The 26,281-nt window shown below is 44.2% G+C and overlaps 1 long non-coding RNA gene across 1 annotated transcript; it reads right to left on the bottom strand.

Annotated features, from left to right (window-relative positions):
* Nucleotides 1-1,037: 1,037 nt before the first annotated feature.
* On the bottom strand, nt 1,038-24,505 carry LOC125699576 (uncharacterized). The gene is made up of 3 exons (XR_007379625.1): nt 24,470-24,505; nt 1,802-1,874; nt 1,038-1,067 (listed from the first exon to the last, which is right to left on the bottom strand). It is a non-coding gene; the product is annotated as an uncharacterized LOC125699576 (long non-coding RNA).
* Nucleotides 24,506-26,281: the final 1,776 nt, after the last annotated feature.

Genomic DNA, 26,281 nt, shown 5'->3' with positions numbered 1-26,281 from the left:
CACTGGAACGTGGAGCACAGTGTGCATCCCGGGGAGAAACGCCAGTCAGCATCCCCTATGACCAGGAGAGGGGGAGCAGATGCATACTGGGTGTAAAAGTGTTGGGAGGATGCCAGTGGTCAGCATATAAGAGAGCCCTGGGCTCATTAGGAGCCTGCAGGCGCTGCCCCAACACCCCACACCATGCAACGAACCCAGCAACACATCTCTGCAGGGCTGCAGCTTTGCCAGGCACTGAGCTCTGCAAACACTGCATCAAACATGAGAGTGTCTGAGGGCAGGTGGGAACAGGGGCAGGAAAAGGAAGCACCGTAATTTAGACATGCTGTAAGAAAGATTCCTTTTAAAGACTGCTGCAGCACCACATTCAATAGCAGCAGCCTGACTTAAAAGCAACAGACGATTGACAGCTTTCTGAAATATATTTCTAGTCCAATTTGCTTCCTAAATCCTTGCTTCAAATCCCTGGAGAAGGTGCCCAAGAATGGCAATTGTCTGCTGGGGGTACCTCAGAGGTCCCTGTCATTTCTCCATTTCTGAGAGAGGAACTGTGACAGGGCCATGGTCTCTGCAGTGGTCTGAGGGCACTGACTCATGGCCTTCCCTGGAACCATCAGCACCAGGAGACATATTGGAAATAACACAGCGCAGTGAAAAGGGAAGACGATGAGTAAGCAAACAGCAGTGACAGTTCCACTGCTCCCCTCCCACACCTTGCCATTCCTCTACCTCATTGTCACTGCAAATCCATCACTACTCAGACAGCAAAAGTAATCCACTAAGGGCAGCAAACACGATATCTGAAGTTCCCAAAATTTCTCAGATCAAGGTTTATTAAAAGTAAAAATTGTAGAGTAAGAACGTTGCTGAATCAACGTCCCAGGCACTCAATCAGACTGAATTATGTCTCTGTCCTTAAAATATACACTGGATAACAGTTTTAAACGGCCCCTGTAAAAGCCACTGTGTGTGCCTTGACATTAAGTCTACAGGAAAGTACCTACCTTCAGGATTTTCCCCATTTATAGGTCTTTTGTTCTGCTTCAAACTAATCAAAGTAGCTGCTCCTGGATGTAAAATGGAAAAAAAGAAAAAAGCTAATACATGATTTACTGCCAGCCTCCCAGCGAGCAAAAGGGCACACACCCATCACTGCAGGTAGGCAACTGCAAGAGGAAGAAGAATGATTCAGAGCAGCAAAGGGATGCAGGGTGTAGGCTGGGCAGGGAGCTGCATGAGATGCCTCATGGCTGCGAGTGTGTGCAAGGCCAGCCCGACACCAGGGAGGTTGTCAGAGGATTGCAATGAGACTACAGTGTACTCACATACAGAAGATGCCATTAGCTTTGAAGAACCACTTATTTATCCCTTTCAGCAAAGCGGTGGGCCCTGATCTCATAAAGCACACAGATACGTGCTCAGCTGCTTCTGTTGGCAGATCAGACAGAGCACTTGCTCCCAGCTCTGCCTGGGGGCACCAAGGTCTCCTACACAGGCAGGACTCCTCTTTACACCCAGACAGGGTGGACTCTGAGCCCACAGTAAAGAAAAGCACCCTGCACAGTTTTTATTTGCTACTGCACTGCTGACAACAGGGCAGAATGCTGACAGAAGTTGGCAACAGTCAGATCTATTAATTTCTAGCGCCTCACAGTAGGTTCACTTATTTCTTCCCACAGGAGTATGGGATGCAGATCCTCCTGTGCACTGGGAATCGCCTTGTTTCTGCTGCAATTGCTGCTCCTGCCATCACCACTCACACCACAGATGATAATAGGTAGTGCAAATTTTCCCTTCTTACCTTTCGAAGGGAACCTGCGTTTTCTATGTGTCCCTTGTGGACTGCTGCCCTTGGGGCTCTTTGTTCAGCCTGGCTGCAACAGAAGAGCTTCAAAAATCAGCACAGGTTTTTTCTGATTCTAAAGGTTTTACTTACAATTGCCCCAAGACTTTGACCAGAGCTCAACTTTCACTGATCAGTTCCCTTATGAATTTCTCCACTTACTGGCTATTCTGCACACCTACAGCACAGCCTGTTCCTTCTCCTTTCTTCTCATTTTTGGGCAGGCAGAAAACAGTTTGCTTTTGCCTGTAACATAAAGATCTCTTCAATTTTACTGCTAAGAAGTTTCATTCCTGGCAGACTGTTGGCTAAGTCCAACAGCTGACCACTTGTCCACTTGCAGTATGCAGTCATTGCAGAGGCAGGCCTCTTCCGAATGAAGTTGCCTTTGGGGACCACAGAGGTGCTTCGGCAAATAACAGCACCTCTGGGCCTTACTGTGCTGCTGTGGGGCAGGAGTAACTATTCTGTTAGCAGCTGGCATTTACGAAAGTGAAGATTCAAGCCACTGGGACAGCAATGAGAGAAGCGGGAAAAATGAAATCTGCCTATAGAAGAGCACCCAGGAGCCACAACAGGGCAGCTGTGAGCTCAGAGGATGGAACTGCTGAAGCACCCTTTCACATTGCCCAGGAACAGCACCGCAGATTCACATGCATTTACTTTCCAGTCCATCCTCCTGCAGTAAGCCTAGAGGACAAGCTAGGAGCTCAGCCTCCTGAGAGAACATAGCTTCGGCCCCATGCATGTCATCTCATGTTTTTCAGTAGGAAATTTATCTTGCACATATTTAATTAATGGAAACAGGGATAAACAAGCAGATTGCTTACTTCAATTATGTGCACAGCGCCTGCAGGGTTACCATTTAAAAATCACAAAGAAAGTAAACACTCAAAATGGGTAGAAAGCTGCAAAGAGGAATATACAATCTGCAGCTTACCTTGATGATGACTAACAACATCTCTGCACTGAGATTGAGGCTATACTTAGCAAATGAGTATAATTCAAAATTTTTCAGCCATCTGTAAATAACATTTACCTGGAGCAGCTTTACATAATTAAATGACTCACTTATTAGTGTTGTATAGACCCATCTGCATAGAGAAAACAAAGGCAGGGAAAGAAAGAATCAGAAGCTCTCCATCATTTATTTAAATTTCTCCCAAAGGCAATTTCTCCAGAAATTCCCAAATTCCATGAAGTCAAACATCTGCTTTCTTCACAGCATAACACGCTGAAAGCAGCATTACCTGGACAAACAACTCTCTCTCTAAGCAGCTTAGCAAGTTTGTGTAAGTGCTTGAGCTGCTGTAACGAGGCAAGAAAGTCACTCCATATCCTATTTAAAAAGGTAAATAACGCCCATGTTAGTCTGAGTCCCTCTGCACTCTGCACTGCAAAGAAAACACTTTGGTCATTTCTGTTTCCTTCTTCACTCAATAGATGCCCATGCTCAGAGCTAAGCAGAACTGGATGCCACACTGGGCATTTCTGATTCCTCATTTATTTTCCTGAGCACCTGTGGGAATATTTTCCCCTTAAAAAATGGAAGAAGAAAAAAAAATTAAAAAAAAAAATTAAAAAAAAAACCCACAGTAAATTTCTGTTCAGAGATCTGTGTGGGACTGAAGAAGTCTCGCTGCCAAAATTTAGCTGTAAAATACTCCTCTAACGCAGCTGTATTTTCCCACTCAGCATAAGCTGGGAGAATCAAGTTCCTGTCTGGTTGACACATACATTTCAGCGATTGAATCAGGAGACCCCAGAGGAACAAGATTCAGTTTCATTGGATCTCCCAAACCCTCTCTGAGAAATGGAGCTTTCTGTTGCACCACGTGCCCAGGCATTCCTATGATGCTGTGCAGCGATTTGTGACCACTGTCTCAAATTTAATTGTATTAATGAGATGAAGCTAAACAAACTGCTGCCTTACAGATTATTTGCATGTAACACAGAGGTGTTACACGACTGGAAATAATTCAGTACCGAACAGAGGCTAAATTCACCAGATGTGCCAATGGTTCTGACACCCACTACAAAACACATCCCAGAAGAGAGGAATAATGTTTATGCAACATTCAGTCAAAATGTGCAGCCCTTCTTACACACTAACTGCTACTTTAGCAACAGAACAGGTATGGGACCAGAGATTTCTGACCTGTGAGCAGCTCACACCAAGCTGGAGATGTCAGTGACCCCCTAGAAGAGCACCAGGTTCCTGACTGCAGTTGCTTGCCACACAGGGCAGCCAGCTGTCCAGGTCTCACACTGATAGTCCATGTGTCACTGAACACACAAAAATCATCATCTAAAGGGACTTACAGCTGAAACAACAGTTCTGCCTAAATGAATACTGCTATCTATTGAACAGAGCCAGCACCAACGTAACTGAGACCAGAGTGTGGTCCTGGGTTTATAGGAGCTGACACAAACCACATCAAGTAACTCGACCTACTTTAGTTCATTAACATGAAACTTGTCTCTACTCTGCCAGGTTAGCACTAACGCTATCCAGTTCTTCCAGCTCCAGAGCCGCAGGTACCTCCCAGTGCTGTCAGATAACTAGATGATATGCATGACTGAAATCCCCACAGATAAGATCAAGCGTGCAAAAGAGATGTAATCGACTTTAGAACAAAGTTAAATTTGCAGTCATTATCCTACATGCACTAATTTCTAAAGATAAAAAATGGCATGCATTAAATACTGCCATCACTTTCTTTCTGGTGATGAGAATCTTCTAGCAAGTCCTAGAAAGCAAAAAATAAACATCAAGTGCAGTGACTATCATAAAAGCAAAACAGCTCCTAATGCAGTACATTTTGCTTTCAGCAAAGATTTTCCAATCAGTTCCTTCCCAACACAGGCAAGGGTGAACTTTGGCAACTCCACCATGCGAGCAGAACAAAAGAAAAGGCAGCTCCTGGTTTTTTTGTTTGTTTGTTGTTGGTTTTTTTTGCCTCAGGAATCAAAATTTCATCATCTATATCCCAAATACAAACAACTTAATACAGCTCCCATCTAATGGTGAGTATCTCCTCTGATGAAAAGAGTATGACAACTTCTACATCAGAAGAAGACTGTGAGCTCGCTTTCTCAAACTAGCCGATTCCAAGGAAAAACCTGGAAACAAATTATTTAGAATCCAGTCTTTCTGAACCTACACAGCAATTTCAGTCTTATCAACTTTTACCCAGCTTAGCACCTCTTCTTCCCATGTGTACAAAGACAAACAGTTTGGAAAGCCAGATGTTCTGCTTGGTGTAGCCTTCACTTTATGTTCTATAAGGTTTCCTGAAGGAAGATGCTTGCTTCTGCACCTGAAGCAAAGCTTCCTCTTTTCTTTCTACTAACATTGCTTTTAAATGAACTGAATGGATTTAAATAATGCACCATGTAAAATCCTGACCACTTCTGTTTGTCTGTGCACCTCGTAACAACACAGGATCTTGTAGAAGCAAGGTCTACAAGGTTAAGTTTTGCACAGAGTATAAAAAGAATCCATTTGTCCACTTCAAGTTTGTCGCCTGCGAGTTTCATTCTGCATCCCTTTAGCATGCTGAAAATACACACAGAGAGGAATAACCCCACTAACCCTCTCCGTGCTGTTCATTATTACACATCCTTCTGTCATAGCCCTGTTCATTAGCCTGCTCTAAGAATTAAGTGGGGTTTATCTTGCTTAATACTGTCTCAAATGACAGTCCCCCTCTGTTTGTAATTATTTCAGCTGACCCTTCTGGTCCCTTTCACTCTCTGCTCTAGACTCCTTTGAAAGATGATTTTGCAACTATTTCTTCAGCTACAAAGAAGCATCAATAAGAGGGTCTGAAACTGCAACATGGTATGCAGGGAGGCTCCTGTGTTATTAATATTTATTTCATGCTGGTGTCTAGAGGCATCAGCTGAGGCAGAGCCCTGTGCGATAAGCTGCACAGCCATGTAGTACATGACAGTCCTGGCTCAGAGGACTGCATCATGAAGGCTGCAGGGATCTCAGACGGAGAATTCATACTGCAAGTTTACTTGTCTAATGCAAACTCATTGCCTTTCAACTTCCCAGCAGACACAGCCTCTGTTCAGTGAGGATGTGCTGCATGTTTGATAATGAGAGCACTTACCTTTCATCCCCAACAAAGGGAAGCGGTCCCTGCTGTCCCACTCAACCTTTACAGCGAAGCTGCAAACAAATCCTTCATGACACCTACACGTGGTCAAAAACAGCACTAGGCCATCACATTCCAAAGAATGATGGCACTGACAACAGCAAGGGACAGAAAAGCTTGGGGCTTCTGAGACAAATCTGCCCTCTGAGCAGACACGGATAAGACGCTGACCCCAAACTCACATGTAGCAGTCACTTTAAAGTCTGAAGCATTTCAGAGACCAAAATCACTCCAACCCAGGCCCTGGGGAGAATGCATTAGGAATTACACAACCTGCTTCCAGAGCGCACCAGTGTTGCTGATGTAGTAAGGGAGAAAGCATTTCAGGGGCATCAAGCAGATAAATAAAATGCCCTTGAAAGTGAACAAAGTCACCTAAAATGCCTTGAACACAACCATGCAGTCTTCATTCTGCTGCTTTCCGTTCACACTAGCAGTGTACAAGTGCCAGGACAAGCTATGCCCGTACCTAGGCTCAGCCCTTTCCTCCCACCCAGCAGACAGCTGCTCTGCATTTCTCCAGCCACCTCCTCCAAAACAAGCCCTTTCCCCTGCGCCGCAGGGGCTGCCTCCTGCTCAGCTTTCTGCTCTAAGCCAGAGCCTGCAAGCACCCCTGGAAGTACACAGGCATGTTCACTTCCTTGCATTTCTCTGCTGGGAGCAGTTTGCTGTGAAATGTGTTTTACCACAGGAAAACAGAACGCTTGCTTATGGGAATGAAGGTGGCTCTGCACAGCTCTGATCACTGTGTATGTGACCCTTCCAGCAGGGTAAAGAGCAAGGTGGAGAAGAGCACCTGGAAGAAAACAGCTTCAGCAGCGAGCACTCAGTCCCACGTGCTCTTTCATCCTTTGAGTACATACAGGTGAACATAAAAGCAGCCAGAGCGAATGAGCAAAAAGGGCAGTCGAGGAGTTCCTTGAGGAGGTGTTGCAGGATGGCAGACAGTCTTTGACTTTCTTTGCTTTTCTCTGATAAACAGCTAATATTGGAACTAGTCACTTAACCAAGCTGCGAGCAAGAGCATTTTTACTGGTACCCACCTTTGCTTCTACTGTTGATTTCAAGAAACAAAACAGGGGCCCAATGACCATCCAGGCATAATCATAACAGAGGGCTCAGAGGATGGAGCACTGACTTCCAGCACAGACAGGAGGGCAGAGGACCCAGGCAGGATGGCTCAGTAAGACCTCCTGGTGAAAATTTCAGCAGCTCTGAAAAGTTATCAGAAAAGTGAACTCTCATAAAAGCTGCAATCACAGTTGTTTCATTGGCCTGTTACTCTTCAGATACCAACAAGAGGAAGAAACCCCAATGCTAAAATCGCTCAGAGCAGTTCTGAAGGCTCCACACAAGCTGCTCAGGCTCTCAGTGTGGTTCACCACACTAAACCTGCAAGCACTGCTACTGTGTTCCAAATCCCTTCTGCTCCCCCAAGGTCTCTGCAGTGCTCAGGCAGAACCACCACAAGCTCAGATCTAACACCTGATTTCCTTCAAAAAAGAAAAGGTTTTATCTCCCCTGCTATATAGGTCAGCTATCCACAACAACACCCAAGTTTACACATTCCTCTTCATCGCCTTCTAATTCTCTTTGTGATTTGGGGCAGGTCAGTCTCCCTCGCCCCTAGCATTACACCAAGGGCACATTTTTGAACGTGAAATAGCACGTGGGTTCCTAATGTCTGACCAGAAATGGAGCACATGCAGTCACAAAGCTGCAGTTCATCATTCCTGCAATGTTTCAAGGTCAACAGAGCTTAATGTGATTTTAATACAATTGCTCAATTATAAACTTGTCTGATTTTTGGCCTTGCACGTGCATTTCCCATGGCACAGCCAAGTCAATCAGATATCATCAAAAGCAGTAGCAGAGGGGTATATTTATTAGATATTCTGAAGTGGAACATAAACTTTAAAAATCTCAGCTTACTGCAGAAGAAAGTAAAGATGGAAAAACTATTGAACAGAAGAACGCCTGTGCCGTAAATAAGACATGGCACTGCAGTTAATTCTCTTTTAGAACAAATGCATTAAACATTTATTACACCAAATGTTAGTTTAAAACAATCATTAAAATCCGTTTTCTCTCTGTCCACTGGAGATGGGTTATTCATTTGAAGTTGATGAAGCTTCCCTAATTTCAACATCATTATTTCTATGGGCACATAACAGGAGCCATTATATTTTAGATTCATGTAGTAATGTTGCCCAATTTTCTTTCTCACACTTTGCAGCTCCTGTTGCAAGCCTTTGTACTGAATAGGAATATTTCACTTAAAAATGAGTCTCTTAATGACCCCTGTCTGGAAATACAAGCACAGCATGTACGAGAGGCAGAAGTCAGCTCAGGGTAACGCACGCAGACTGATGAGTTAAACAAAGAGTCTGAAAAGAAGAAATGAGCTGAAATGATCTGTCTCACAAATAACCATTTGCCATAGGTTTCTTGCACTTTATTCTTTGCTAGGCTATTTATCCCCTTCCTAGCTGAAAACAAGGGCCCGCATGTTTTGCCAGCCCTGTGTCAGCACCCAGCAAATCCCAATGGAGCTGGAGGATCTCCGTGCTGTTGGGCATTGAGCAGCCCCGTACTGCAGCGCTGTGCAAGAACTGGGCATGGGCCAGGCGGGCTCAGGCACTGCTCTCTGCTGCTGCCCACTGTGGGACCGACTCCCCTTCTGATGTTCTACAGAGGCCACTCATCAGAGGATGAACAGCCTCCGATGCGTTCCTCGTCAAGGGAAAGTAGGGATCACATCTTAGTTAATAACGAATGCTGAAAAGGGCAACTTCAGCTTCTAAAATACATTAATTGACAGTAATTAACATGCGGATCTTGTCAGATTAGGACTAAGAAATTGCTGCCATCTACTGCTGGAGAGAAATATGTGAATGCTGAAAGCCTCTTCCAAAAACAGGCTACGAACTGAAGGGAAGTGTAATTCAAGGGCATCTCAAGCCCTGGGAAGGGAGGTTGTCATACACGAGAAGGACGGGACCCTGCAGCCAGAGGTCAGACTTTCAGGCTGGGCACATAAAGCTCTTCCTTCTCTGTGAACGAACACTTCTTATTCATAAAGGAGAGAAGTAGGGAGGCTGCTAAGCACCTTCTACACTACGCTCTGTGCAAAACTGTACTTAAAATACATCCTCAGGTGTCCCAACAACTCGCAGTTGTGACATACAAGCACATTTTATCAAAGGGATAATTGTTTAAACCTTGAGAAAACCTTTTACTTTGGATTCTCCATTTGTTTAAAATTTAGGAGTTACTTTTCTCTCTACTCTGAGTACATTCAGCTGTACTCATCACAGTAACTCCAATGAGCTGGAGCAGATGAGGCAGTCATCTCTCCACCTCTCTGGTTTGGGACAGGTCAGCCCAGTAAAGATGCTCCTGTGTCAGGGATTTGTAGATTCAGCATTCAACAGAAACTCTAATCTACAATGCAAGCAGGTGTCCTACTGAGAAAATGCAGGGTGGAAAAATAAGTCTTAGAAAGGGAGCATGGAAAGGTCTGAAACAGGTTTGTATTCAGTCAAAGCTCTGAGGGCACAGCAAGAGTCTGCAAAGCAGAATTCCCAAGTCTTGTTCCCAGTCCCTGCACCCATCAGGTGTGCTTGTGCTTCCTCTTAGGCAGGGTCACTCCAGCAATGTTTTGCTTCAACAGTACATTTTCCATCCAAAACATCTGCTTTGAGGACAGAGAAATACCTCTGTTACACAGTGAGATCCATGCAGCAGGTCCAAGCCCTTTACATGGACCACTGTTTTCTCTGTGCTTTTCCAGGGACTGTTCATCTAGCAGGTGTTACCTGCTATATTCTGCCTTGGGTGAGCTCCACTAGATTTAACGTTTCCCTCTTTGCCTCACACCATTCTGCAGAGAGCACAGCAGCGTGTTTCCACTATCCTCTGCAGCAACCACAGCCTTTGCTGAGCCACACACTGAGCGCATGGCTGACACAAAGCGTCTTTGACAGCAGTGTTCACAAAGGCCTTCAAGTCTTGGTCCCACGGAAAAAAAAAAAAAGAAGAAAAACAACAAAACAACGTCTGCTGTGTTCAGACCAGCTCTGCAGTGTCTGCAGAGCAACTGCTGCTATTCAGCTCCATCGTGAGGGCAGAGATGCCATCAGTCCTCTGAGCAGGTGATTCCACTGGGACTTTCAAGGAGGGAACAGGCTGACAGAAAGGGATGAGAGCAGATCAGACCTGCCTCAACCACAAAACATTTTCCATTGCCTCTTACTTCTCAGAACTCTGCCGTGGACACAAAGCAGCTGAGAAGCAGCACTTAGATCTTTGCTGAGACCTCAGTGCAGCAGTAATTAGAAGGGTGAAAAGCAGTAATTTTCCTGAGTAGTTCACTGTCTCCCGTACACACATCATGCTTAGCACATCGATTTATCAGCAATTAAAGCCTACTCTTTTATCTCCAACACTTTCATTATATAGCTGGTAGTCAGAAGTATCTGAAATGCCTGAAGTAGTCCCTCCATTCCCCAGCCTCAGTGGCAAAAAAAAAGGTTTGAAGTAGAAAGACCTCAAACACATATCCTCAACTTTAGGCAAAACCACACTCAGAAACAAGACACCCTCCTCAACCTGGCATGTTCTTCCGGCCCCTCTCATCCCAGCTCCTGCAGGCACACAGCAATGGCTGGCACACAAGTGGCAGGCAGCAGCTGGTGTTTGCTCAGAGGCACAAGCAGCCTCCCCACTCCCAAGCACAGCACCCAGCCATGGGCACCGCAGCACCAAGAGCCCATGCTGCCTGCTGCCCCCAGGCACAGCACTGTGCATCGCAGCACCATCCTGCTGCAGCTGTGGACAAAGACAGAAAGGCTTACTTGCAAAATCCTGACAGAACCGGGTGCCTGAATAATGCTTTCCCAGGAGGAGGAAACAGCAGAAGGTGGGTGTTTCATCCTAGAAAATGGCGAGCAGTCTCTCAGTCTCACGGAAATCAGCCTAAACAGAAGCATTTATCTCAGGTTATCCCACGAGGAGCACTTCAGCTGTACTATCCAGTGAAGAACATCTGTACAATATTTGCCTGCCAGGAAAAAAGTCTCTACTGCACTTTCCCAAAAGGAAAACTTTGATAGCCTTTCACTGACAGAAGTAATAATTATCCACATAGGAGCATACCATTAGAGCTCCCTTGACAAAGATTTATTTATTTATATGTCTATGCCCTGGAAGAAAACAGATGATGAATGAAGCACTTTATTTTGCTAACAGAGCTGCAGAGGAAGGGAAAGGGAAAAAGTCACAGGGCAAATAGAACACCTGAAGGAGCAACTATCACAGCAAGGCAAGCAGAGCACAAGAGAGACACTGCCAGGTGCAACTGCAGTGCTGAGGTGAGCACCTCACGGCAAAGACAACCTTCTCATCGGATGCATGGCTGTCACTGCCCTCACTGCCTCCAGTCTGATGGCACTGGGCCTCCTTTGGCAGCCAGGGCCTTGGAGGAGCGTGCAAAGGCAGGAGGAGAACAAAAGAGAGACTTGCAGTTAGCAGTTATTTTCCTGGCTCTGCTGTAGTATTCTTCCCACTGTTCTCCCTTTCAAGAGATCTTAAGAAGCTGACAGAGGGAGGACACACAGTGTCAGATATTACACGCGGAACGCGGCTTAACGTGCTCATTAGTCTGCAAACAGGAGAACACCGCAGCTAGTCACAAGGCTACCACTGTGGTGAAAAAGCAAACACTGATTTCTCTTAAAATGTTTTTGAATCAAGTCCTCTAGTCCTGCAGCTTTTATAAAAAGACAGTATTGGTGTTAGAGGTTCCACATAAATGAACATGAGCCCTTCTTTGTTCCGCAGCTTCCCCTGATGGCTGCCCCTCCCAGCATTCGTCAGCTCTGTTAGGCATTCTCCTCGGTGAGAGATGAGCACAGCCAAGCACTGAGGCAGCAGCCCTGCAGAAAGTAAGCATCTCGAGGTCTGCACCTCACTGACCTGCAGCCTGGAGCCCTGATTCTAGCATCCATACTGTGCGCTGCCTTATCCAGGACAACGACCTGTGATGGGAGCAGTGCCTAAATGAGCAGAACCAGCTTGAGATTTCCATAAGAATAGGAACACAATACTTGGCAGAATGTCTCTTGGCTCCACTACATCAGTTATTTCTTTGATTCCCGCTAACAGTCTTGTCAAATGAGTATAGATTTATTATTGTAATTATCTCAAGCTTGTAGAGATTCAAACATCTGTTATAGGTGTTCAATAACTATTAGAACAGCAATCAATTTTTTTTCTCAAGCAGGGGAGTGATTCATGATGCTCTGTGAATAGATAAACTCGCTGTAGTCTATACCAGAAAGATACTTCGAAAGAAAGAAAGAGGCTCTTTTAATTAGCTTCTAATTAATTCTGTTGAGGAAGTCGAGATGAACATAAGATTCAGGAGCACTACAAGTCATTTAATTACAGGGTGTGGCGTGTTATCCTCAGATTTCTCATTGCCAAAGTAGCAGTGTTTTCTGTTCTGTTTCCCAGCGGGACAGTGTTTGTGGATTATCTATACAGCTTATGTTGAACATCCTCTGTCCCACATGGCTCTTGCACTTGTGTAATAGATTTATGGTCAGTGATGGACCATTGGAAGAATTCAGCCCAGAGCTTTGTCTGACGCCATTTGATTTTCCCTTGAGCTTTACTTCATGCCAGTAAAATCAGAAAAGGAGGAGACTTCCAGGTTCGACTTGGCACAAAGGGCACCATTCAAACAGCATGTCTTCTGGAGAGCACAAATAGAATACCAGCCTTTTTTTTAGGAAAAATTTCTTCTCTGAAAGAATGGTAATGCATTGGCACAGGCTGCCCAGGGAGGTGGCAGCACTGGAGGTGTTCAAGAAGAGCTGTGGCACTGAGGGACATGGTGCAGGTGGGTTGTGGTCAGATGGGTGATCTCAGAGGTCTTTTCCAACCTTAATGATTCTATGTTTGTGATCCACCAGGCTCAGCCATCGTCCCTTGGAGCTACTCAGCCTAGAACAAGCCAGGTATGCACACACACCCACAGCAACTTTAACATTGCCCCCATTCCGTCTCTCCCATTCCCAACTAACCCACACGGCACCATTTCCACAGACCTCATCTGTTCAGGACCTTGTCCAAACCAAAGAAGGAAGGAAACTGAAGGCAGAGAAGACTACTGAACTCCTGCTGCTGTCTTCTAACTGCATCCTGTCATCTATTATTGTCATTCTAGCAGCAGGTATTTTTGCAGGTGCCACTGAGTGCAGAGCTGACATCCCATGACATCCCATCCCAAATGTACTATGCAACAAGCCTCCAAGAAGAATCCCACTGCATCCCACGCCACCAGCACAGTGCATATACAGTTAAACACAGAAATGTTCCTCATATAATACTTTGAGCCACTGCCCTGGAAAGAAAAGAAGTAGGTCTTTGAAGGTAGCAGGGTTTCATTTCATGCAGAACAATAAGGAACCACAACAATAACAGATGCCTATGCTCTCTTTCTCAGTCTGTCCTTGAAGAATTTTGAAAGATTAAAGATGTGGAAGTTGAGCTTGCTCAGAAAGTGCAGAATGCACTAAAGACTGAAAGGATGATAATGGTCCATTTTACCATTTTATACGTGGAAGAGAGCTGCCTCAGGATGAAATTTAAAATGAGGGAAGGAAATTCCTGCAGTCTTGACAATAAAATCTTGTTCTTAACTTTGGAAAATAAAGGATTTTCTTCTAGTTGCCCTAGATTTCAAATCCATCAAACCAGAGTCACAAGTGACCCAACGTAACTAGGAAATTAACAGTTCTCTTATGCCAGCCTTTGATGTTGCCTGGAAGAGGGAGCATCTCAGCACAGCAGTTTTACCTTTCCAGAGTCCGACTCAAAGCTCCAAAAAAAATTAAACATGTTTACATCTGCCAGCTGAGGTGCTTGCAAAAAAACTGTTATTACTTTACTCACCATGGGTAGACTCAAATGAATTTGCTGACGAGATTTATGCTACGAAGGAGGATAAATTTGTAGATAAGCACACATCCTATGGAATGAAGGCAGCAGAAAAATGAGACGGGAGGAATGGATCATCAGAGCTCATGAAATTGATGAGACAAAGCCAGTTGTCTAAAGAGCGAAGGGTTTTTAAGTAGGATATCAGAAAGATGTAGTGAGCAAAAAGAAATACCACAGATCTGATTGCTGCCCTCCAACAGAAACCAGATAGCTTTTAGCTCAAAGGGGAATATTGTCCTCTCCTCTACAATAGATTTCTTTAGTTCCTAAATCTCAAAGTCATTCCTTTATGCAATGAACAAAGCCAAAATTTCTAGCAATGAAAACACAGATGCAAAACCAAAGAGCAGCTATCCATCTAAAAGCATCCAGTTCCAAGAAATGTTTGGCTAAGTACTGAATAGATGAAAATTACAACAGCAGACTTGTCAATCAGTAGAAATTTAATAGTGGATGTAAAACCCAAATGCATTCATTGCACAAGTGCTGATGCAATGTGTTTACCCCACTGCATCACTGACATCCCGTGGGCTTCACAGACCTTGCATTAAACCAGCTGTATTATCACACCCAGGAAAAAGCCTGTTCCTACAATTTTCGTGTACCTTCCACAGCTATAGCTAGCACTCAGTGTGTTTCTGCTGTCAAATTTTCATTTGGTTTTCCAAATAAGCAAATAGCTTGTTAGGAATTTGGTCCAGAATTAAAAATAAAGCTCTGAGGATAAAAATACAGAACAAAAGCCATGTGCCAGCAGCAAGAGGTAGAACCAAGATTTCCACTTCTTTTCAATGCCACCCATTTTTCCTGATAGTGTCCTGGGTGCAGAACCACAGAACCTTCATTTTTTAAAGCTTACTCCGAGTTCACAGAACCAGCAGCTTTGAAAAATATTACAAGACTGAGCAAATATGACAGAGTTCATCGAGGAAAAAAAGGTGGAACCCGGAGATATCACTTCTATATTGCCTTCTTAAAAAATAACTGCACACGTTTTCTTCTTCGACCTTTTTTTTTCCTAACCGAATCTAATCCTTCCAATTCAACATCATAACAGTTAGTGAAAAATAGAATCCTCAATTACTAAAGGCAAGAAACAAACTTTACACTTAGCCACACTGGTTATAGCAATTTCCATGGTAATTATCTTATGCACATCATTTAACACCTTGTCTAGAGTGATTCTCTACTTCATTTATTACCATCATAGAAAGATATATTTAAGAAGTTAAAAGAAGGAAAGAATTGCCTTGGGGAGTCACACTTGCTACTGTGCTCCAAATTCCAAAACAACACTCCTAAGAAAACAGATCTTGCTTTTAACGAGCGGCATCAATTAATTGAGAACCAGAAACAAAATAAGAATTCTTTAAATTAGCCTCCTCTTCTAAGAAGGGGCATGCACTGCTTGTGCCCTCTGGCACCCAGGAATCACTGCACTTGCTGACCAATTTTATTTAAATTCAGCACAGAGATGTTCCAAAAACACTCAGCTCCCACAAGTTTGCTATGAGTGGATGCACTTGCCAGGTGGAGTCTCATTGAGGCACACAAAGGAAATAGAAAAGCACTGCAAAACTTAACAAGAGAAGATAATACCTTTCAGGAAGAGAAATTCCTGCTCCTACCCTATGCAGATCTCTGTCACCTCGTGTAATTCAGACAAGAAGTCAGTCAACTGCACCAAAAATGTATTTGTTCTATCTAACTTAACTGGTAAGGGTTACAGAAAATGCAGCCTAGAGACAATTCATGCTCTCAAGCTTCTAACTGACAACGACTTAGTTAATACACTTGATGAGCCTCTGGCTTTTCCTACCATTGCATGGGCTGAATGTGCACAGCTTCCACCTTGCTTTGCGGGGTCCTTGAATTAGTCATTGTTGGTTTTGGTCAACAGTTCCAAATAGCAATGAAAAAAAGAAGTATCTTGGTGATTCGCATGGAAGCTGACTTTACTCAGTGCTTCCCAAGTGCTTGCCTGCAGTGCAACGGGGCTGCCAATGGAGAAAGCTTTTCCTGTTCTGTCTAATGAGTGTGCATTTAATCGAGTTGTGCCAAAATGCAAGCTAACTGGTAACAAATTAACTTTGTGATTGTTGACCATTGTGTAGTATCTCTTAATTTCAATGCACTTTTGCAGATATGTCAAGACTTCCTCCATTTCTGGTGGAAAAAAGTCCCCAAATAAACTGAAATTGCACCGAAATGAGGCCAGTCACGTCACAAAGACCTGCAGCCCCTCCTTGCTATGCACAGCTGAAATGGGTATTTTACTGCTATTGAAACATACTGTGACACATTACAAACATAAATATGCAGCTGCCTGACATTTAAATTATTAGCAAAGAGGATCTGAGGTGACATAGAGCTCAGTCCTGCATTTTTAACAGACTTCCAGATCTCCCTGTGATGCTAGAAGGTACTGGAGCTACGGAAGGAATGCAATGTCAAGGAGCACTGACTTTGCCTCTGGAAACCCAAGGCACACTATTACAGAAGTCTGAGACTGTGTGTCCATGCCATGGGATCAGCCTTTTGTCCTGGGGTAAAAGAATCACTGGGCTATTTCTGCTGATCGCTTATCTGTCTTCCCAAGCCCCCCTTGCCTTACTTTCTATTCTCTGGAAGAGAAAAAAAACACACACACACACACACACACATATATATATATATATATGTATATGTATATATAAAGAAAGGCTGGTGGAAAAGAATCACAGCTGTGAACCACAAGTAACACACTGTGTACACACTGCACCTATGCAGCAATCATGCCATGTTTCTGCTCTTTGCTGTGGAAAACAGAACAAAGAGTAGCATGCAAGATGTTTGTCTAAGTGTTGGACACCCAATCTGAAGTCCATCATGGCAGGGACTCAGACCTGAACTAGTCATGCAACACAAGCTCACTGGCAGTTCACAGATGGACTAAGCTCTCTTCCAGAATCGTGCAGTGGCTAGAATAATCTTCCCCATCAGCTGTCCCTGAAACCTCCTAACACCTAAGCATACACCTAACATCCTGCATTCCCAAACTCCTTCTATTTGAATGAGCAATGAGATTGACTGTTTTGTCATAACCCTTTAGAATATTACAGAGCTGGACTCATACACCAATCAAAATGACAAAATGGCATTTCTTCAGTATTGGGTATCAATTACCAAACTTAAGAAACCTTTAAACAAGAAGCAAAGCCCCATTGCATCTGGTGCTGTTCAAATACAGAGGGCAGCACGTGCAGAGGAAGCTCAGCAGTCTGGGCAGATAAAGCAGACAAAGCACAAGGAGTAATAACAGCAAAAGGATAAGCAATATAGAATCACATAATTGTCTGAATTGGAAGGGACCCTTAAAGGCCATCTTGCCTAACTCCCCTGCAATGTAGGGACACCTACAGCTCCCTCAGTGCTCAGACTCTGGTTCAACCTGACTTTGAATGTCTCATGTTCATCCACCCAGCCTTCCCTTCTCCATGCTGCACAGCCCAGCTCTCAGCCTGTCCTCGCAGGGAGGTGTTCCATCCCTCACATCGTTTTTGTGCCCTCCTCTGGATGCGCTCCAACAGCTCCGTGTCTCTCCTGTGCTGAGCACTCCCCATCTGGACGCAGCGCTCCAGGTGAGGTCTCACAGCACGGAGCAGAAGGGCAGATCCCCTCCTCGCCCTGCTGGCTGTGCTGCTTTGGATACTCCCAGGATCCGGTTGGCTTTCTGGGCTGTGAGGGCACAGTGCTGCTCATTCTAGCTGCCATCCATGAGCACCCCAGGTTCTTTTCAGCAGGGCTGTGCTCCATCCTTACATCCCCCAGCCTGTCCTGACAGTGAGGGTTGCCAAAACTCAAGTGCCAGACCTTGCACTTGGCTTTGTTGAACCTCATGAGGTTCTCCTGGGCTGACTGCTCAGCTTGTCTGGGTCTCTCTGGATGGCATCCCATCCCTCAGGCACATCAGCCGCACCACACAGCTCAGGGTCACCTGCAAACTGCTGCAGGTGCACTCAATCCCACTGCCAGTGTCACTGATGAAATTACTAAGGTTCATCCATCCCAGGACTGACCGCTGAGGGACACCCCTGTCAACCCTGTTCCATCCAGACACTGAGCCATTGACCACCACTCCCTGGGTCACAACCAATTCCTCATCCATCAAACAGCCCACCCATCAAATCTGGAGAGAAGGATGTTACGGGGAAGCTATGTCAAAGACCTTACTGAAGTCCAGATATATGACAGCTATCAGAGGCTCTTCCCTTGTCCACTTGCAGTTACACCATCATAAACAGCCACAACATTGGTCAGGCAGGACCTGCCCTTGGTGAGGCCATGTTGACTTATCCCATATCACTTCAGTTTCTTCCATGTTCCTTAGCACAACTTCTAGGAGGATCTGCTCCACGATCTTCCCCAGCATACAGGTGAAGCTAAAAGGCTGGTAGTTCACTGAGCTGCCTTTTCCTTCTTAAAAATGGGTGCAACACTGTCTTTTTTCCTGTCACCAGGGACCTCACCTGATCACCATGACTTTTCAAATATCGCTGACAGTAGCTGGGTAACTACGTCAGCCAGTGTGCTCTGGGATACATCTCATTGGGATCCATAGACTTATGGATGTAAAGTCTTATGCATGGCCACAGACTTACGGACAGACATCCTCAGAGAAGGATCCAGCAGAGAAGCTGGATACAGAACTCAGATGTCCTGGCTCCCAGCCCCACACTTGCAGTACCATATCTCTATGCCAGGCACACAGATGCTGCAGTTTTAAGCCTATCCATCTTCATGTCAGGTGTTACCTCAACTAACATCAAGTAAAGATGCTGTGGAAATTTCTCCCAAATTTCTCTCTCTCTTTTTTTCTTTTTGCCTTGCCAGTCTCATTAGACAGCAGTCCACAAACACAGGTGCATTGGGACCATTCTGCTTGCTCCTTTTCTTTGGGCTTCTGCTTCATCTTGTTCTTCTGCACATCAACATATCTCACCAAATTACAGGTGAATATAAAACCACTCACATAGCATGGTCCTGGAGGGTGTTACACTTCCCCTAACCCCACCAGCCTCAGGCTGTCCATCCAAGGATCATGCTAGATTGCTTCACACTTGAATAATTTAATTTAGTTCAAAACAATCCTCACAGCAAAACATGACTTTGAAAAATTGGTCAGCACGCTGCTGTCAGAAAGCTTACTTTAAGTAACTTCTACTACCAGGCTGCTTCCAAAAGTCTCTGCCAGCCAGCTGTGCGTACATTAGAGGAAGCCAGTATCCAGAGAAATCAGCTAAAATCAGAGAGGAAGGTTAAGAGGAAAAACAGCAGGCAAAAAGAAGATGGTAGCTGAACATCCTAGTTAGTTACAGGAGGTCTACAAACACTCTTAGATGCTCTCTGAGAGAACAGGTCACTGAGAGGTTACAAAGAGGAACAGAACTCAATGAAAGATCAGCAGCATGAAAGAGGGTTGTAATTTCTCCTAAAAAAGAAGCTCTGAATTTGATGGAGCTGCTGGGGCCAACACTGTCCCCTGTGAGAACTTTCGACCTTTCCTGTGGAGATCAAATAGGTTTGCAAAAGCTCCACAATCTTCAAAATTTCTCTTGTAATAAGGCACAACAATGTCTGTGGCACAGCCAAGGAAGCCAGCATTAAGGTTGCCACAGTAGCTTCCTTCAGAGATGTTACAGCTTGGATTTTTCACTGAAGCTTGAAAGACAAGGGGCCCAAATAACATGGACAAAAAGCACCAGGAACCAAGTGCTTCGTACTTCTCAAGCTTCCTTGGGGAAGGAATCCAATTAGCCATCCACAATGGGACCAGCTAAGCTTCGTACACGAAGAGCCCCAGTCAACCAGTCTGAAGGTCTCAGTTCTGCAAGGACTCTCCTGGAGGAGCATGGAGCACCCTCAGCTGCTGAAGTTGCAGGTGCTTTCCTTCTGCTCCACATATTGCAAATTTGTACTGAAGAACTGTATTCCTGTCCAAAAAACACAGCCCAAACTCTCAGGTGGAGGTAGGGTACACTGCAGGAAGCCTGTAATCCTTCAGCACTGGAGGATCTTCAGAAAAACCATGACCAGACACAGGGCACACCAAAGGCTTGGCCTCTTCAGTCTTCAATGGCCAACACATGGCTCATCCATTAAGCAGGATCTTAATACATCACAGAAACTCATCCCATCCCTCTTGCTTTCTAAGTTTCTTATACAAGAAAATAAATAGAAATACAATTTAATTAACTTTTCTCCCCACCCCATCCACTCCTTCCTTCTCACTCTCTCCTCAATCCTTCATATTTCATTTAAGCATTCCTCATGCAGAAATGGCAGTGGCATTAGCAAAGAGGGATTGTGGCAGAAACATGCTCAGGTGACAAGGAAGCTCTCAGACTCCTTCATAACCCACAAGAAGGCAAAAAAATGCCATGCAGACACCTGCATGTTTTATACAGTGCCAGATGGAGACCTGCAGAGTACAGACCTCACTGCCACCAGCCCCATGGAGGGCAGAATACGCAGCGGCTCCTCACACTGCCTTACATTTGGGCAAGAGAGAGAGCAGTCTCCAGAAGCAAGAAACCAGAGCAGTGACAATAAAAGCTGAGGGACATGAAAGACCCCAGTGCCAGTTTGGAGAGGTATTTGCTTTACTCCATGGCTGCAGTTCAGCACCATCAGAGCAGCACTGTACTAAATTATCGTGGCCAACATTTAAGCAAATTCAAATACCTGTTTTCTGAGAAAAATACTATTACCATGGTTCACTATGCAGAGATTGAAACGTACATCCCCTAGGCTTCCCTATACACAAATACAAATGAGTGCTTATGGTGAGGTCCCACACATCTACACAGGCACCATCATTTGAAGAAGTGATTCCCTGTTTTGATATTCTAACAAATGTTCTTCCCCTAAAGTGCAGGAAAGACACATGCTGAGGAACTGGTATAGAGCATATGGTGCTGCAATCGCAAGCTGATAAGTCTTTAACAGCTTCTGACAGTGGTAAAAGATCAATTATTGCACCATAAATATTAAAAAGTCTCTCCAGCCTTTCATTGCAGTGAAAGTATATTTAAACATCAGTGTCTCCCCTTACTAGCAGCCAATTTGCCTTAGAATCTGAAAGTCATACAGCCCCACAAAGTTAAATTAAGTGCTCAATTGCTGCATGCTTACATCTCCAGCTGCTAAAGAACAGGCCTAGCATTCACAGCACAGATTCTTGGAGCCCCCTAAACCACAGGCCATCTGAAACCAGCCCTTGACACCTCATTAAAGGTAAAATGGAATCGTCATTGCCTTCCTTTCTGTATAATTATAGAAGTTTACAGCAAAAATAACCAAAGACACTCCTAGAAAACATTAGGGAAGAGGGGCTGATCTCCCAGGTCCTCTGCCTCACTGCCTGAGATGCATAAGCAAAATGGATTTTGTCCTTGGAATTTCTTCACCAGTGAAATTTCTGCCATGCAGAAATGGGGACATGGAGGAAGGGGGGAGTGTACAGACACACACATACTTAATGGCCTTGATTTTAATCGTCAAACAAATTGGCAGCTCCCAACAGTTCTCCATGGAAAGTCACTGAGGTTAAACAATTACGGTATATGATTGCTACTGAAATTAACAGTATACATGGCATTTTTATGGAGATTTAATGACAGAACCACAAATAATGACCCTTGGGTCCAAGCACTAAATGAAAATTGACACCAAGATGCAGATCTTGGGTTTGAGTCCAGAGCTAAAATGTCCTATTATGGCTCTGAAATTATTCATTTGGATCCACTCTTATTGTTTAATGGTGACATACTCCAGTAGCACATCCTCTTCTTGCTCTGGAAAGCTTCCCATCTAAGGGAACGTATCTGAACATGCCTCTACCTTTAAATGAACACCTGTCTCTGCTGACTGCTGTAGTCACCTTGTTGGTACTAGGCACTATTTGTGTCAGTGGGACGAACCACTGATAGCAGTGGAGCTTAGGGCTCCTTTGTGTACCAACGGACAGACATTCAAAACCAATGGGGAGAGGGGAAAAGAATGCAAAGAGTAATGAACTTGTGAGTTCCAGCACTGTAATGGAGAAAAGCACAGATTAATTCCCTTGCTCCCAGGTCGGTGCATCATCGGCCAGGCCAAATTACTGCTTTATTTCTCACATGTTTCAACGCTTGTCCACAATCCAGATTCCCTTGTACTGTGGGCATGGTCAGTCACACACACTGCAAGAAGATCTCATGCAGTTACTGGTAGAACATTTCTATCCACATTGGTGTTCTATATATGGCCATAAAAGTGGCTTATTTAAAGTCCCCTGCGTGGGCATCTCCTATTTTTCCTCTCTTGACTGTTCTACCTGGAAAGAAACACGTTGGCATCAGGTCTTGTTGCCTCTCCTCTCCTTTTCACCTGTACCTTCATACCTTTATACTAACTGAACTTCTTCATTCTACTTCATTTTCTGTCACATTCAAGGATGATGGTCATTCAATCAAGTGAGTTGTTTTATCCCCTGTTTCAAATACATAAATTCAGTTTCTCCTTTTCCCTGTGACATTTTGAGTACACATCATTGGATAGCACAAGGACAATAGCTATAGCAGCTTAGCACTTAATCGCAGCTTTGTCCATCAGTTTTAAGCGTGCTCCCTTTCCTTCATAGCAATCACACTTATCGTAGTTGGAAATGCCACCCTGAAGTTAGAACCATCTGCTGCTCCTAAGCATCCTCAGCTCTGCAGCCTTCTGTTTTTACCCTCATGTCAGACCTGAGCCAAGGTTCAGATCTGTCCTAGCAGACTGCAGTGATAGCAATTTGAACTATTTTTGAACATCTTCAGCCAACCCTGCCGAGAAAGTAAGTTTGCATGGAAAAGTCAGAGTGCACATGTTTGGGGATAAGACCACAGCCATCGATGGGGTAAGCCAAACAAGAAAGGAAATTAAAGCAAAGTTAAAAATTACAGTGATGCCCTTGGGAAGACAGTAGCATGAAAAAGTAGAGTTTACATCTTCTTTCCAAATCTAAGACATGCTGTCCATGCCATGTCTGAAACGACAATCGATTGCACAGAGCACAGTAAGCATGCCAGAGGGGACGCCATCTGACTAACAAAAGGCTCAGTCAAAGACAAGGGAGCCAATCTTCTCCAACCTGGGATGACCTTCTCCATGTAGGGACTACGCATAGCTGATTAAGATCAGCCAGCCCAAAGGTGGAAAGAGTGCTTGTAACTAGCTGTCAGCAAACAACTGCTTGTAGCAACTAGAGTGAGTTGTAAAACAAGCCTTCCCCTTGGTTACCGAACGAAGCAAGAAGTCAAAGAGCAGAGGGAGAAAGAAGTCCCAACACACATACAGAAAATATAGAGAGAAGCAGCGGCAGCAAACATGGCTCTTGGTATCTGCAAAGCTGCCTGGGCCACACATGGCTGATTTCAATTCTCAAATTCTCAAATTTCTTCAATACTAGGCATTTTTTTCCACCCCTCTCTAATATTTGCATCATTTCTGAAAACAGTATGCTTGTCTTAGTCTGGGTAATTTATTTCTGCAGTTTGGCTCTGCCTCAGTCCTAGGGGTATTTTTTTGTTTGTTTATTTGGGATTTTTAAAGAGGATTTTGTATTCATAAAATATCCCAGCCTCACAGCTCCAAGACTGCAGGCTCCCACTGAGCAGTGCGTTGTTGTGTCAGCCGCAGCAATGCCCTGCACTGTCCCTCCTCTGCTTCCAAAGGAGAACTGCAACACCCAGCAGAGCAACAGGCCACGCTGCTACCTGCTGCCAGGTGAGCCAGGTCTGCAGCAAGGATGGCAGCCCCAAGGAAACCAAATGGAGATCACACACTGTGAGCTGACGCCCCAACCAGCAGATCTGAACTCAAAAACCCAGAGGTGCCAAACGTCTCACAAGTTCTGCTGTAAATCAGACAGATCCCGTGTTGATTAATCACCTGATAAAACTTACAAGCAATGATTAATAAAATTAATCTCTCATCTAGTTCAGCTCCCTTCGCAGTTAGCCACAGTACGGTGGGGAAGAGACTGAACAGAACAGCTCAGAGCAGGACACAGCGAGGGCTCAGCTTACAAAAGTTCAGTTTTAATGAAATACATGAATTTATGAAGCACCAAACTCAAAAGACAAATCAAACCAAGACATATTAATCACAAATACACCTTAGTCTGCACTAGCCAACAGGTTTGATACAATAAACCAAAAGGAGAGAGATAGATATTAGTTCAGGAACATAACTTCATCTTTGCTCAAATATTAACCTTCACTGAGTTTTATACCCTAATATTATTATTCTATTTCATATCCCTTCACACTGCTATAGTTTTCTTTCTTATTCATTTTCCCATTTTTTATACCTTCTTGTTACGATATCCTCTGCATGCTGTTTCACAGATGCAGCTCACTCCATATAAAGACAGTTATAATCTGCTTACCAGTATCTGTTATAGAAGATACGTATTTCATCCATTCATTTCAGTATCAGTGAAAAAATCAAGCATGCTCTTTCTTTCTGGTTTGTTAATAACAGACCAGTGTTTCCAATTCAAAGCCTATCACAGCCCATGTGCTGCCTGCACACAGGTGTGTAAAACAATGGCAGATCTAACAAGCTCAGCTGTGATTGTGTCTGTTGCTAAACTTGGCTGCCTGTTGGGCTCACTGGTAAATGCTTCTTCTGTACTGTATGCATTTTTATTGCTCAAACTAAGGGAATAGGGAGCTCTAAATGTGCAAAATATTGAGGCCCAGGCCTGAAAAATTGATCATAAGAGTATCTGAAGTCGGAAGGGACCTATAAGTATCATTGAGTCCAATCCCTAGCTTCACACAGCAGCACCCAAAAATCAGTGTCGCACCGACCCAGCAATAAGGCTACTTTTGCATGCACTAATCCAGTACTCCTAGTACAATGCTTGGGACAGTAGACAGCTTTCTAATGCAGCTGCTGCACTGTTGTTGGCTTCAATTTCTGCAATAATGGAAGCTGCACACCAACAAGTGAATGCAGCAGCATCTCCAGGGAATGAAAATACAAATGATTGCAAGCAGCATATCCAAGGACATGGCTGCAAACTCCTGCACAGATCGAGCAACACCTGCTTAGCAAAAGCTGCAACAGCTTCACACTGCCAATTGCCAGGTCCTACAGCAAGAATTCACCTTCTGTGGCACGGTGGAGAGAAATCTTGCTGTTTCTATTCATTTTCCCCACTGACCCAACTGCAGTGCAGGTTTATCTAAACAGAGGCCCATCCAGCTAGCACATACTAACTGCACACAGTGCCAGCTTCTGGCATTGGTCCAGCCAAAGAGAACACAGATGAAATTATCAGTCTTCTGGTGACTCAACACTGCCCTTCCAGCTCCCTAGGAATACTCAGTGCTGAAAACTCAATGGAAGGCTTTTTGTTGGAAAACACTACTTTGATCGAGGCCATTTATATAACTTTGATTATGGCATAACCTCTGACTCCAGCATACTGAAAAAGTATTATTATTATTTGGAACATTTAATTCTCCATCCTATATCTTTTACAGTAATCCAAAAGTCATCATGTCAAGAATATGACATATCATATCATAGTGAAAAAGTTTTCAATGTTTAAATACTTTGATTTCAAGCCTTAAATCATCATCAGTGAATTCTGTATGAAACACCTTATCAAGATCACGGCGTCTCATTCTGGGAAGATACCAACACCATTAATGATGCATTAACAGTGACTATTAATAATGAGCTGGGCAACACCACCTAACAACATGAAAAATGAAAACAGAATTACAAAGTGTGCAAAGTAAGGATTTATAACACACTATCAGCTATAACTTTTTATTTGGTGATGACTTAACACCTTTGGCAATCACTGCAGGCCAGGGAGTTGTGGATGCTGGCAACTGGAACAGGGGAGAGTGATTGGAGGCTGGGACTGGAATCCTTGAGAAAGTTAGGAGAATTTAAGTCAACTTACCATTATCCTTGTGAACAATCTCCCCACTTTTTGCTGTTGGCAGGGATGTCTCTCATTAAAGATTGAAGACCATAATTTTTAGATTCCAAACCACCCAAACAACACAATTAACATTGTATGAGCCGAAAGTAATCAAGCGTCACTTTAAGATGGCTGCAGGGTATTTGGTATTTTGCTTTGTTTTGTTTTTAAATAAGCTGTGCAAGAGTGTCCAGGAGAGGAAGGAATTGGTATCTCTGCCTTGAACCAGTCAGGTGAAGTTCAGCTCCTGTTTGT

This window comes from Lagopus muta, chromosome 13 (genome assembly GCF_023343835.1).
Source record: "Lagopus muta isolate bLagMut1 chromosome 13, bLagMut1 primary, whole genome shotgun sequence".
NCBI classification, from domain to species: domain Eukaryota; kingdom Metazoa; phylum Chordata; class Aves; order Galliformes; family Phasianidae; genus Lagopus; species Lagopus muta.
Note: the sequence above shows the minus strand (reverse complement) of the source record. Positions and strands in the feature narration are given on the sequence as shown.